This window comes from Schistocerca serialis, chromosome 4 (assembly GCF_023864345.2).
Source record: "Schistocerca serialis cubense isolate TAMUIC-IGC-003099 chromosome 4, iqSchSeri2.2, whole genome shotgun sequence".
In the NCBI taxonomy this organism is placed as follows: Eukaryota; Metazoa; Arthropoda; class Insecta; order Orthoptera; family Acrididae; genus Schistocerca; species Schistocerca serialis.
The window spans coordinates 883,103,610-883,116,445 of NC_064641.1; the positions used below are offsets into that span (position 1 = coordinate 883,103,610).

A 12,836-nucleotide genomic window follows, 5' to 3' on the forward strand; every position below is an offset into this window, starting at 1 on the left:
ATAGCTTTGCTGCATTCGTGACAGACGCTCTTGTCATTACGATATAATGTTCACCGTGTTGCATGCACAGTAGAAGCAGTGAAACAACTAACGTATGTGTGCAGCCAGATTATACGAGTATGTCGGAGCATGAAGTATGTCGCCAGGAAACTGGTGTAGAGCAAGTAGTACAAAAGGAAGAGTAAGACTTGCGACTGGGGACAAGTCGGGGATACAAGTCGGGTCCCACAAGGTTCCATTTTAGGGCCCTTATTTTTTCTCGTGTATATCAATGACCTTTCATCAGTAACATTACCAGATGCCAAGTTCGTTTTGTTTGCCGATGATACAAACATTGCAATAAATAGCAAATAAAATGTAGTCTTAGAAAGATCGGCTAATAAAATATTTGTGGACATTAATCACTGGTTCCTAGCCAATCCTTTGTCACTAAACTTTGAAAAAACACACTACATGCAGTTCAGAATTTGTAAGGAGTGTCCTACGAGTATATGCCTAACATACGATGACAAGCAGATAGAAGAAGTGGACAGTGTTACATTCTTGGGATTACAGCTTGATAATAAATTCAATAGGGAGGAGCACACCACAGAACTGCTCAGGCGTCTTAACAAATCTCTATTTGCAATGCGAATTGTGTCAAACATAGGGGATATAAAAATGAAAAAGCTGACATACTATGCTTACTTTCATTCCATAATGTCATATGGGATTATTTTTTGGGGTAATTCATCAGGCCAAGCTAAAGTCTTCTGGGCACAAAAACGTGCAGTAAGAGTTATATGTGTTGTGAACTCAAGAACATCCTGCAGAAGCCTGTTTAGGAAACTAGGGATACTAACTACTGCTTCCCAATATATACATTCTTTAATGAAATCTGTCATTAAAAATATATCACTTTTTCAAACCAACAGCTCAATTCATTGAATCAGTACTATAAATAATAATAATCTTCAACAGGATTTAAAGTCACTTACTCTTCTACAAAAAGGTGGGCATTATTCAGGAACACACATTTTCAATAACTTGCCAGCAGCCATAAAAAGCTTAATAACCAATGAAATTCAGTTTAAAAGAAGCCTAAAGGATTTATTGGTGGCCTTGTATATAGGAATAACTCTTACTGCACGTTTTTGTGCCCAGAAGACTTTAGCTTGGCCTGATGAATTACCCCAAAAAATAATCCCATAATACATTATGGAATGAAAGTAAGCATAGTATGTCAGCTTTTTCATTTTTATATCCCCTATGTCTGACACAATATATGTCTGACACAATATATATATATATATATATATATATATATATATATATATATAAAACTTCTGCACAGTCTCAGTGCAGTAATGTGTTCATTCTGTCCGCAGCTCGTGGTCGTGCGGTAGCGTTCTCGCTTCCCACGCCCGGGTTCTCGGGTTCGATTCCCGGCGGGGTCAGGGAATTTCTCTGCCTCGTGATGACTGGGTGTTGTGTGATGTCCTTAGGTTGGTTAGGTTTAAGTAGTTCTAAGTTCTAGGGGACTGATGACCATAGCTGTTAAGTCCCATAGTGCTCAGAGCCATTTGAACCATTTTTTTGTGTTCATTCTAAATAAGTGTGTATGTGTATGTGTGTGTGTGTGTGTGTGTGTGTGTGTGTGTGTGTGTGTGTGCGCGTGTGTGTGTGCATGTGTGTAAGTACAATCTAACTTCTGCACCATTTCAGTGCAGTAATGTGTTCATTGTAAATAACTATTATAGTAGTTCTATTACATGTTTATACCTTATAAATAAAAAAACTTTTTTATTTTAAATTCAGTGCATTAGTGTTTGTAAAATGATTCTTTCATATGGTGTTCATTAAAAAAAATGATGATCATTCCACTTGGGACATGTGGAATAGTACATTAGCTTATTTGTTTGAGTTGTAAATATTTGTCATGTATTATCGTTTTACTGACATGTTCTACATCCTGGAGGACCTCCTCACTACAGATCAATTGGAATGAAAGTAAATCTAATCTAATTTGAAGGGAAGATGTAGACTGCTGAAATGTTGAAATTACGCTATCATAACCTTCAAAATGGCGTCTATAAAGGAGGCCAGTTCCAGGCAGAAAGTCGTCACAGTCTCTTTCGGTGGAAAACCCGCGCATCGTGAGTACGGTGAGTCGCTGGGCGAAGCGCCTGCCATCATCGCAACCAGGTCGCTTAAACCTGTCCCACATTCCTCCCGCCTGCCGGCCGCACACGGCTGTGACTCCTGCAATGTTGGAACGTGCGGACAGTCTCATTCAAGGTGGCCGGCGGATCGCCGTTGAAACAACACCTCCCTGCTCAACTGGACGTCTCTGTTGTTAGTGATGACACACTCGTCCACCAGCTGGTGTACTCAAAGGTGTGTGGCGTTTCTCTTTAGAAACGAAGCACCATCTGTGCAGGATTGCTTGAGCGTTACGAGGGTGATCTTGACAATTTTTTCTCTGTGCAGTGGCACCACACCACTGCTTCTCCCAATAACAACTTCGAAGCTGTACCCCCAGCCGGTAAAGTTATGACGTCAGTACTCTTGGACTCTGAAGGAGATATCCTGTTTGCCTCACTCACGGTGCAGCGATGTAACGATCAACTCTGAAGTGTAATTTACTACCCTTCGTCGCCACAAAAATGCAGACGAACTTCTTTTCCATGACAGCGCAATGCCTCACATAAGTCTGCGCATCCGAGAGGACTCACAAAACTTCAATGGACTGTTCCTCGTCGACTCTACAGCTCGGACAACGCATCTTACGGCATTCAGCTGTTTGGCTCATTGAAGGAGGCACTCCACATCAAGCAGTACGTGGATAATGGGGAGGTTATTGATGCAGCAAGGTGTTGGTCCGACGTCGACCATAGAGTGGTACTATGCCGGCATACAGGGCTCCTCAGTAATGTGGCGTAAGGCCGTCGCATTGAACGGAGGTTTTGTTGAAAAATAGGGTTTTGTAGCCAAAAGATTGTGGAATAATAACGTGTGTTGTAATCCTGAACAAAATCAACCTGCTTTCAGAAAAAAATGTGTTGTATTAATTCTCGTGCAAGGAGGTCAAAAATTATTTGGTTACATGTATCAGCAACTCAGCAATTCAAGAGGAGCTAAAATACACTCCTGGAAATTGAAATAAGAACACCGTGAATTCATTGTCCCAGGAAGGGGAAACTTTATTGACACATTCGTGGGGTCAAGTACATCACATGATCACACTGACAGAACCAAAGGCACATAGACACAGGCAACAGAGCATGCACAATGTCGGCACTAGTACAGTGTATATCCACCTTTCGCAGCAATACAGGCTGCTATTCTCCCATGGAGACGATCGTAGAGATGCTGGATGTAGTCCTGTGGAACGGCTTGCCATGCCATTTCCACCTGGCGCCTCAGTTGGACCAGCGTTCGTGCTGGACGTGCAGACCGCGTGAGACGACGCTTCATCCAGTCCCAAACGTGCTCAATGGGGGACAGATCCGGAGATCTTGCTGGCCAGGGTAGTTGACTTACACCTTCTAGAGCACGTTGGGTGGCACGGGATACATGCGGACCTGCATTGTCCTGTTGGAACAGCAAGTTCCCTTGCCGGTCTAGGAATGGTAGAACGATGGGTTCGATGACGGTTTGGATGTACCGCGCACTATTCAGTGTCCCCTCGACGATCGCCAGTGGTGTGCGGCCAGTGTAGGAGATCGCTCCCCACACCATGATGCCGGGTGCTGGCCCTGTGTGCCTCGGTCGTATGCAGTCCTGATTGTGGCGCTCACCTGCACGCCGCCAAACACGCATACGACCATCATTGGCACCAAGGCAGAAGCGACTCTCATCGCTGAAGACGACACGTCTCCATTCGTCCCTCCATTCACGCCTGTCGCGACACCACTGGAAGCGGGCTGCACGATGTTGGGGCGTGAGCGGAAGACGGCCTAACGGTGTGCGGGACCGTAGCCCAGCTTCATGGAGACGGTTGCGAATGGTCCTCGCCGATACCCCAGGAGCAACAGTGTCCCTAATTTGCTGGGAAGTGGCGGTGCGGTCCCCTACGGCACTGCGTAGGATCCTACGGTCTTGGCGTGCATCCGTGTGTCGCTGCGGTCCGGTCCCAGGTCGACGGGCACGTGCACCTTCCGCCGACCACTGGCGACAACATCGATGTACTGTGGAGACCTCACGCCCCACGTGTTGAGCAATTCGGCGGTACGTCCACCCGGCCTCCCGCATGCCCACTATACGCCCTCGCTCAAAGTCCGTCAACTGCACATACGGTTCACGTCCACGCTGCCGCGGCATGCTACCAGTGTTAAAGACTGCGATGGAGCTCCGTATGCCACGGCAAACTGGCTGACACTGACGGCGGCGGTGCCCAAATGCTGCGCAGCTAGCGCCATTCGACGGCCAACACCGCGGTTCCTGGTGTGTCCGCTTTGCCGTGCGTGTGATCATTGCTTGTACAGCCCTCTCGCAGTGTCCGGAGCAAGTATGGTGGGTCTGACACACCGGTGTCAATGTGTTCTTTTTTCCATTTCCAGGAGTGTACCTTTATAGAAGAGGGTATCTTTACCATGAGTCATTTGACATCGAATACTGCATAAAGGCCTGTTCCAGACTTCAGGTGGAAGCAACGAGGTTGTTTCTGTATATTTTCTAATCTCATCCAAACACTTTCGGTTATGTCCTCTCTTATGTGTTGGAAGCTTTCAAGGATCTTCCTTGTGCCACCTACCGCAAATTTTTATGGTTAAGTGTCCACTTCACCTCCACTTCATTTTAATGTGTTTCATAATTACTCGTTAGTGTTCCTGTTGCCTGCATCCTGTTTGTCTTCCTGACTCTATTAGTAATTCCCAACATGTGTCACTCTACTGCTTGCTGAGAAACTCCCCGTTTTTGAATGTTCTTCTGATTTAGAGCCCAGATCTCCTTGCAGTTAGGTAAATCTGTTAATACCGACTGATTACAAACGGACTTTTCCGGCATATAATCTTAATTTTTAAGCTGTAAACAGCTTATTAAAAACACTCCAGTTATTTTTACCATTTTTTTTTTCGTGTCTAGTCTATCGTCGTCCTCAGCCGGCCTAAGTACAAAAACTCATCAACTTGTTCTACAAACCACTGATTTTCATCTGCAATACATGCAAACACTGTAATGTCATCAGGAAAACTAACATATTTATCTTGATTGTTTTTGCACTGTAAGAACTCCCGTCAGGATGGGTGAAAAAATTTTTGATGTTAAGGGATCTCCTTGTCTGACTTCCCTTCAGTTATGTGTTCCCTATTATTCTGATGAGGTGTAATGGATAGTGTAACATTGATACACATGTTCTTCAGTGTACCAACATTGATCGACTCAAACCGTTGCTTCTCAAGGGCTATCACTACACATTTGGTTGAAAGTGGTTCAAAAGTATTCACAAAGTTTATAAACCACCGACATAGAAGTAATTCATACCTCTAGCTCTATTCGATAACTCCGTTCAATATGATCCAGTGTACTATAGCATTTTATTTGTTTATTTTCGCTCTATTTAACAATCAGTTTTCGGATATTGTCATAAATTTAGTTCGCATGTAAAAAGCTTAGTTCACAAATGTATAAATATATACATTGATAAAAAGAATAAAGATCAGAAACCATCACTTTTTGCTGCAAAAACAACCTTATGGTTAAATTTACTCTTTTACAAAGCGAGATTACAACTCGAAGTATAAATGCGTACATTGATAAAAAGAGTGAAAATCTGACATTATCCGTTTTTTCTTGCAAAAACAAACTTAAGGCTGTATACACTGTTACAGCTAAGAACTTGACCCTGGTTGGATCCATTAAAGACGGCTTACAACTGAAAAAAGCGGGCGTTTACATAATCCCCTGTGAGTGCGGTATTTCATATATGGTTCAGACGACGCGAACTCTCCAGGAGCAACAGAACACGAGAAGTTTAAATCAGCAGTAGCAGAACACTGTAATTCCATGGGACACTCAACGGAATACAATAGAACAAAAAGTTCAGCTCCATTTTCCAGTTTTGGGATTCATTAATCAAAGAAGCGATGGAAATACACCTTACCGATAATCTTATAAATCGTGATAAAAATTGGAATCCTATAATTCAAATTGTCCAGTCACAACGAAATCGACGGGATTAAATCATTTCTCACTTCCACCACCGACGGCAGCACACACAACTCGGCTGCCCCGCGCTTGTCATCGCCTGGCGCATGCTTCCAAAGACGCCAGCACATTTCGGATGCGCGGGATACGGCACAAATACCCTAAATGCACCTGGACTCTTCAGTAGTTGTCTGCTCACCTGAAGATGGCCGAATGTCTCTGGGCCGAAATGTCATGGCAGAATGTAGACGGGATCCGAGTGCACAACCGAAAATCATTAGAAGCAGATTTTTTTCTTGCAGGAACTAACTTATGGCTATATACACTATTTTAAAATCATACATTACAACTTCAAAACTTCTATTGAATAACAGCTTTCCTCTATTAATAAATGCTTTAGTTTATTCTTTAAGGGGTTTAAGTTAGCTGTCTTGACATCACTTGGTAGTCTGTAGCACAAAATTGTTCCTATTGCATCTGGACTACAGTCCACAGATCCTTTTTTTTACAATTCTGTGAAAATATCCACACACCCCTCCCCCCACCTCGTGTATTGTAGATATACATTACTGTTTATTACGTTATGTTCTGGATATGGTTTCACAAATATGATTGCCTGCAGGATGTACATAGAGTAGATGATAAGTACTTTACATTTTCTGAACATTTCTCTACAAGGCTACCTCTTGGTTACCCTATCTACCATCCTTGCTGCCTTTTCTTGTAAGCTAAAAAGCCTGTCTGTATATACTGCTGGTGCCCCACCCTATATCTCTATAGCACGCTGAAGATATCGATGTATCAATCCAAAATGTACTTGCCTGGAACTACCATGGCCCAGGAAGGCTCAGACCCGTTTCAGTAGATATACATTCGCACTGATTTTCTTAGAGATATGATCTATGTGCTCTTACCATGACAGGTGTTCATCAAGAATAATATCAAAAAAATTTGTGTTTAGTAGTATGGCTAATGCATGTGCCAATGGAGGTGTAGATTGTGCACTGTTTATGTTCTGGTAATAGGTAAGCATGAACTGTATTGTCACTGTGTTCTCTTTATTTACAAGTAGCTTATTTCCAGTAAGGTAAATTGACAGAAAACTGTAGTTGATTTCACTACTGTTAGCAGCAGTTTGTACATCACAGCCCGAGCATAACTTGCGAACTTGCAGTTTTTTGGTTCACTTAAATCATTAACATGTACAAGGAACAGAAAGGCCTAATATACTACCTTGAGGCACACCAAATTGAAGTATCTTGCATTTTGATTTAGTGCTTACCAAGTGTTAATTCCTTTTATAAGTTAGTTTGATGCACTATTTCCTGTCTTTCAAATAGGTGGTAAGTAGTTGTAAGGTTACTCCTCTCATACCCTATTCTTCTGTATGATTCACAGTATCCAAAGCTTTACTCATATCCAGAAAAGTGGCTGGTAACTTGTCTTGTTTGTCTGATATTACATGAATAACTAAAAAGTTGGTACTGCTGTTACAGCAGATCTTCCTTTTCTGAAACCATGTAACAGATTGCTGAATGGATTTTATATAATGAAATATGCCTCAAATTGATTCAATATTACTTTCTCTAGTAGTTTGACATGTTCTGAAGTTAAAGATATTGGACTGTAGCATTTTGTGTCTGTTTTCATTCCCTCTATATTCACTGATAGAATTTCAGTTATTTTCAAAGCCTGCTTTTCAACTGCTTATTTCCATTTTTTTTTTTCCGTGTGGTAGGTGAACTATTTGTAAATTAGAGAAGGCTGATCGGTCTATAGTTTTTAGGTTTTGTCTACATCCTAGGAAAAGAAGATGATACAGACACAGATTAAGGAGGCAATTATTTAACAATGGTGTGTAGAGAAAGAACAAGAAATGTCACATATGCGAAGAAAGCAGAAGAAAAAACTCTCTCATGGAAAAAGTCAGCTATTAATAGGAATGTAGTAGACTGTACACAACTACACAAAGTTACATGTTATATGCCTGAGAGGAAGCGAGGAGATACAACCACTTGATCATATGAGATGGCGGACAAGACAGTAACAACAAGAGGCAAATTGTACAAGAAAATCAATGTCTCTTAATATTTTTGTGTATTTCAGGAGATGGCCAGAAACGTAGATAACTGATAATGGAAATAATGAAACTGCAGGAACAATGCCAGATGCGTTGTATGAATGCATTCGACAGAAAGACAACTGAAGATTGTTGCTTCGCGTGTATAACGTAATATTGTCTTTCAAAAAGTCTGGGAAACAGAAACTATGCCAGAAGATTAGAGAACAGCGTTAATTCACCAGATCCACAAAAAAGGGTATAAAACTGACCCCCAACAACTACAGTGGAATTTCCCTTCTTCCATTGACTTACACAATTGTTTCAAAAGCGTTACAACACAGGGTGCAGAGGCAAATGGATCATCAGTTAGGACAGTACAAAGTAGGGTTTAGAAAAGGAAGATGTTGTTCAGAACAACTTTTAAATCTGAAATTTATAATCAGGTATAGAAAAATCAGAACCAAATTATCTACATAAAATTTGTAGATTTTAAAAAGCGCATGATTCGATAGAATAGGAAACATTATTCAGCACCTTCAAAGAGTTTGGAGATGACAACAAATCTGTGGCAATCCTAAAAAACACACTAATATATACATAACGAACCTCCGAAATTTTTGAGATCAAATGTGGTGTAGCACAAAGAACCGGTTTCTCCTCACCGCTGTTCAGTTGTGTACTGGGAATGGTAGTCAGCGAATGGAGGAAAAGAACAGAAGTAGAAGAAATTTAAAAAGAAAAAAAGAAAAACACAATTGGAAGAAAACTAGATGATCTGAGTATTGACTGCTTTGCTTTTACATACGAGGTTGCCATTTTAGCTAAATCTATAGAAGACGTTAGAATGTAGATAAATTTCTTACAAAGGACAGATTCAAAAGTGCCCTTTTAAAAAAACTGAGTATAGGACAACTGGGAAGAAGGTACCGAAATACATGGAAATTGATTACGGAAGAATAAAAATGGTTACATAATTTTAATATCATGGTGTAACAATATAACTGAATGCATTTATCCCGGCAGAGGTTCGAGTCCTCCCTCGGGCATGGGTGTGTTTCTTTGTCCTTAGGATAATTTAGGTTAAGTAGTGTATAAGCTTAGGGACCGATGACCATAGCAGTTAAGTCTCATAAGATTTCACACGCATTTTTAGAATGCATTGAACAAAGGAGCTAACTTAGCAACAGCTAGGTAAATAGAGGTAGCTTTTCAATTTACAAAAGACATATATAACAACAAATCTATTTCCACAGCCGCAAAACTACAGCATTACAATATTGTCATTAGACCAGAATGCCTCTATGCTTCAGAATGCTTTTCGTTAAAGACAACCAAACTATTGGGTGATAATAGAAAAAAAGGAAAAGACTATCTTGGGACCACAATATGACAATGGGAAATGAAAATTAAGAAATAATAAACAAGTTTGTGGAAAAATGGAACGAAAATTAGACACAATGAGGAAGAGAAGACTTGTATTCTATGGACATTATAGCGTCCCCAGTGCCATATTACGAAAAGACTTAAAAAGCAATATTTATAAAGAAAGCATTCAAAAATTAAATAATATATTTTGTTCATGTAGCCGTAAAACAATAATTTCTCTGTCGAGAAATGCAAAGAAATGCAGTGCAAAGAAATATAACAAAGTGATCTAAAGAGTCGACAAGATACGCTCTTTTGTTAATTTTTTAGTCGTCTTCACCTTTTTCTTTTGTCTTGAGTGTGTATAGACGGACATCTTGCGAGTCCTGGCAAATGTAAGCATATTTGTATGAGTTAAGCATATAATATACCGATGTAATATTATTGTGCACTTTTAATTTGTAAGAGGTGATCCTGATTTCATGTCCGCCTTCCTTGAATTAACCTGCATTCAAGTAATTTACAGTTCAACAATCGCAGCTGCCGATGCAGCCAACGACGCCATTACGTGGCAATATTAACTTATGAAAAATTAGCGGAAGCGAAATTCTCGCCCGCTATTAACATAATATTAATTTTTCTCCACAGCCGCACGAAGTTGCAGAAATACGTAGCTTAAGATTCTTGTTTTCAGTACCACAACCGAGAGCCAGAGCCAGGACCCCGACTACAATGCAATGGTTAACGGAAGTAAGAAAATACTCTCGCGCGTGTGTGGGCCGCAATTGTAATTAATAACTAAAGATCTTTTGCTTTAAAGTGAACTGACTAGCCGAGGAAATTAATATGAAAAGTTTATTACATTGTTCAGCTTGTATGCTCATGTTTTAAGCTGCAGCGAGTCTAACATTCACTAACGTAACAAATAATTTGAGATTAATATTGTTAAAAAGGAGAACTTCAGGAAAGCATTAATTCGTAAAATCAAAATTAAATGGAGAATCATTTTTATTAAGGCCCACCACGTAAGTCGGCAACAATCTAAAAATAATAATAACAATAATAATATATTAAATTACGACGGCCGACGGACGCGAGAACATCTAGAAAGGCTAGAGGGAAAAAAAAAGGATTTAAAAAGAAGTTTTAACTTTTTTGACTGAAACCCGATGGATGGCCTGGATCAAAGAAATTAAATCAGATCTGAGGGAAATGGGAAGAACGCAGGAAAAACTAGCAGAAAGAAAAAAGTTCAGATCAGGAGAAAACAAAGAAAAAGATGGGTGCAAAACGGACTAGAGAAAGAGAAGAAAAACTATTCGTTCTCACTATTGTCATTTACTTGGACAGGTGCTGACGCTGATCGATGTACAGGATGACACAAAAGTCTGTTAACTTTTGATAATTCGTTACCTCACGGCATAATGTAGGTTGAGAAGTACCAATTGACACACATGCTTCAAATGACATGGGGTTTTATTGAAACCAAACAAAGGTGCACAAAATGACCAATAGATAGGGCTTCATGTGATACAAAAGCAATAATTAGCATAACAATTAATTTTTCAGCAAAGACGATGTTCTCTATAACAAACCCTCAACATGGTGTCCGTCATTCATCAACAATACCTGTAGACCAGGGACAATGTTGTGAGCGGCATTGTACAGCATGTCAGTAGGCATTGTGACAAATTTCCGTCGGATGATGTCTTTTAGCATCCTTGATGAACTTGGATGTTGCGGTGGACTTACGACTTTAGGTAACCCCCAGTAACCACGTATTGAAGTCTGATGACCTGGGAGGCGAAGCATGACGCAGAAATACATTTTATACAAGATTCTCATGTGTCGTCACTAACTAGTTGCTGTCCAGTGCCATCTATTGAGCGGTTTTTGCACTCGTTTTAGGTTCCCATGTCATTTCACGCACATGTGTCAAGTTTTACCTCTTCACCCACAGTATTATGTGAGTTAGTGCATTTTCAAATGTTAACGGACTTCTGGGACACCCTGTATGAAGCATACTGTAACTATATATCTTTGTGTCTTGAGATATATAAAACAATATTCTCTTGGAGTTAATTTACATTCGACTTCTAAGTCCTTACTGAGGTCAATTCTGTCACAAATATAAGCATTAAAGTTTTTCAGCGAGCGAGGGAGTACAAAAACTTCGAGCGTGGTTTTTAAGGCATTGTGGGTTGCATAAAATGTTTCGTGAGGGGCAATTCAATCACCCTGTTAGTTGACTGATATCAATATTTTCATTTCTCGTAAACTGTTTGTACGCAGGACAAACAAAATAACGCCACCTTTAAAAACTTACCTGGAATTTCTGCTTCAACTAGATGTGTCTTTACAATGTACCGCTCGACTTCGGCCAACTATTTATGTACACATACAAAATGCTCAGCCACTAGTATTAATGATCGTTACACCGTTATTCCACTTAGCCTAAAAGCTACCGAATGTGTTTAAAACAGGACCAAAGGTACCGAATGTGATTAAAATAAGACCGAATCCGAATACTTTGGTTTCTTGGTAAGTATAAAGGTCACTAGTAGCAGTAGGAGAGCCACAGTACTCGCCTCTGAGCATACTATCAGTTGCCAAAAACCTATAGTTTTTGCGATCATACAGACAGAGCGAAGAGAAACACTCACATAAAAGTAGTTGTAGGAAGGGTGGATGACAGGCTGTAGTTCACCGGAGGAGTCATATGAAAGGTAATCACAAGAGAAAGAAGTAGCTTATAAAACACTCATTAGAGCAATTCTTTGCTATTGCTAGTCTGAGACACTTACCAGGGAGGCCTAATGGAGAGGATGGTGGAGATCCATAGAAGAGACATGGATTCCCACAGCTGCTCATACAGTAAGCTTGAGACAATCGTGAAGATGTTCATGAAAATGAAGTGGCAGACGCTGCAAAAGTGTAGCGAATCACAGAGATTTACTGTTGAAACTGCGAGACCCTACGTAACCAGTAAGAATTTACCGACATATTACTTCCTTAAATATACAGGGTCAGTGACAAACTATTGCTACTTACAATAACTCCGGAAGTAAGTAGCTGAAAAGTTTGTGGGACAAATGGTGCATGGGACAACGGGGGCCATAATATGAGGATGGCTGTTTGTTGCTTGGTGCGGTCGCGTCTGAGATACGAAGGTCAACTTCGTTTTCTTAAATGGCATGCTACAGTTTGGTACTTATTTTCTGATAGCGGCTATCGAGACGAATCCAGTGATGTGTAACAGTAAGGTCTTTTAAGGTCAACG

At 40.5% G+C, this 12,836-nt stretch overlaps 1 protein-coding gene across 1 annotated transcript in view; it reads right to left on the minus strand.

Annotated features, from left to right (window-relative positions):
* The window catches only part of LOC126475030 (UDP-glucosyltransferase 2-like), a 64,114-nt gene that overhangs the window by 48,834 nt on the left and 2,444 nt on the right, over positions 1-12,836 (minus strand). The gene's annotated exons all lie outside the window — the stretch shown is intronic.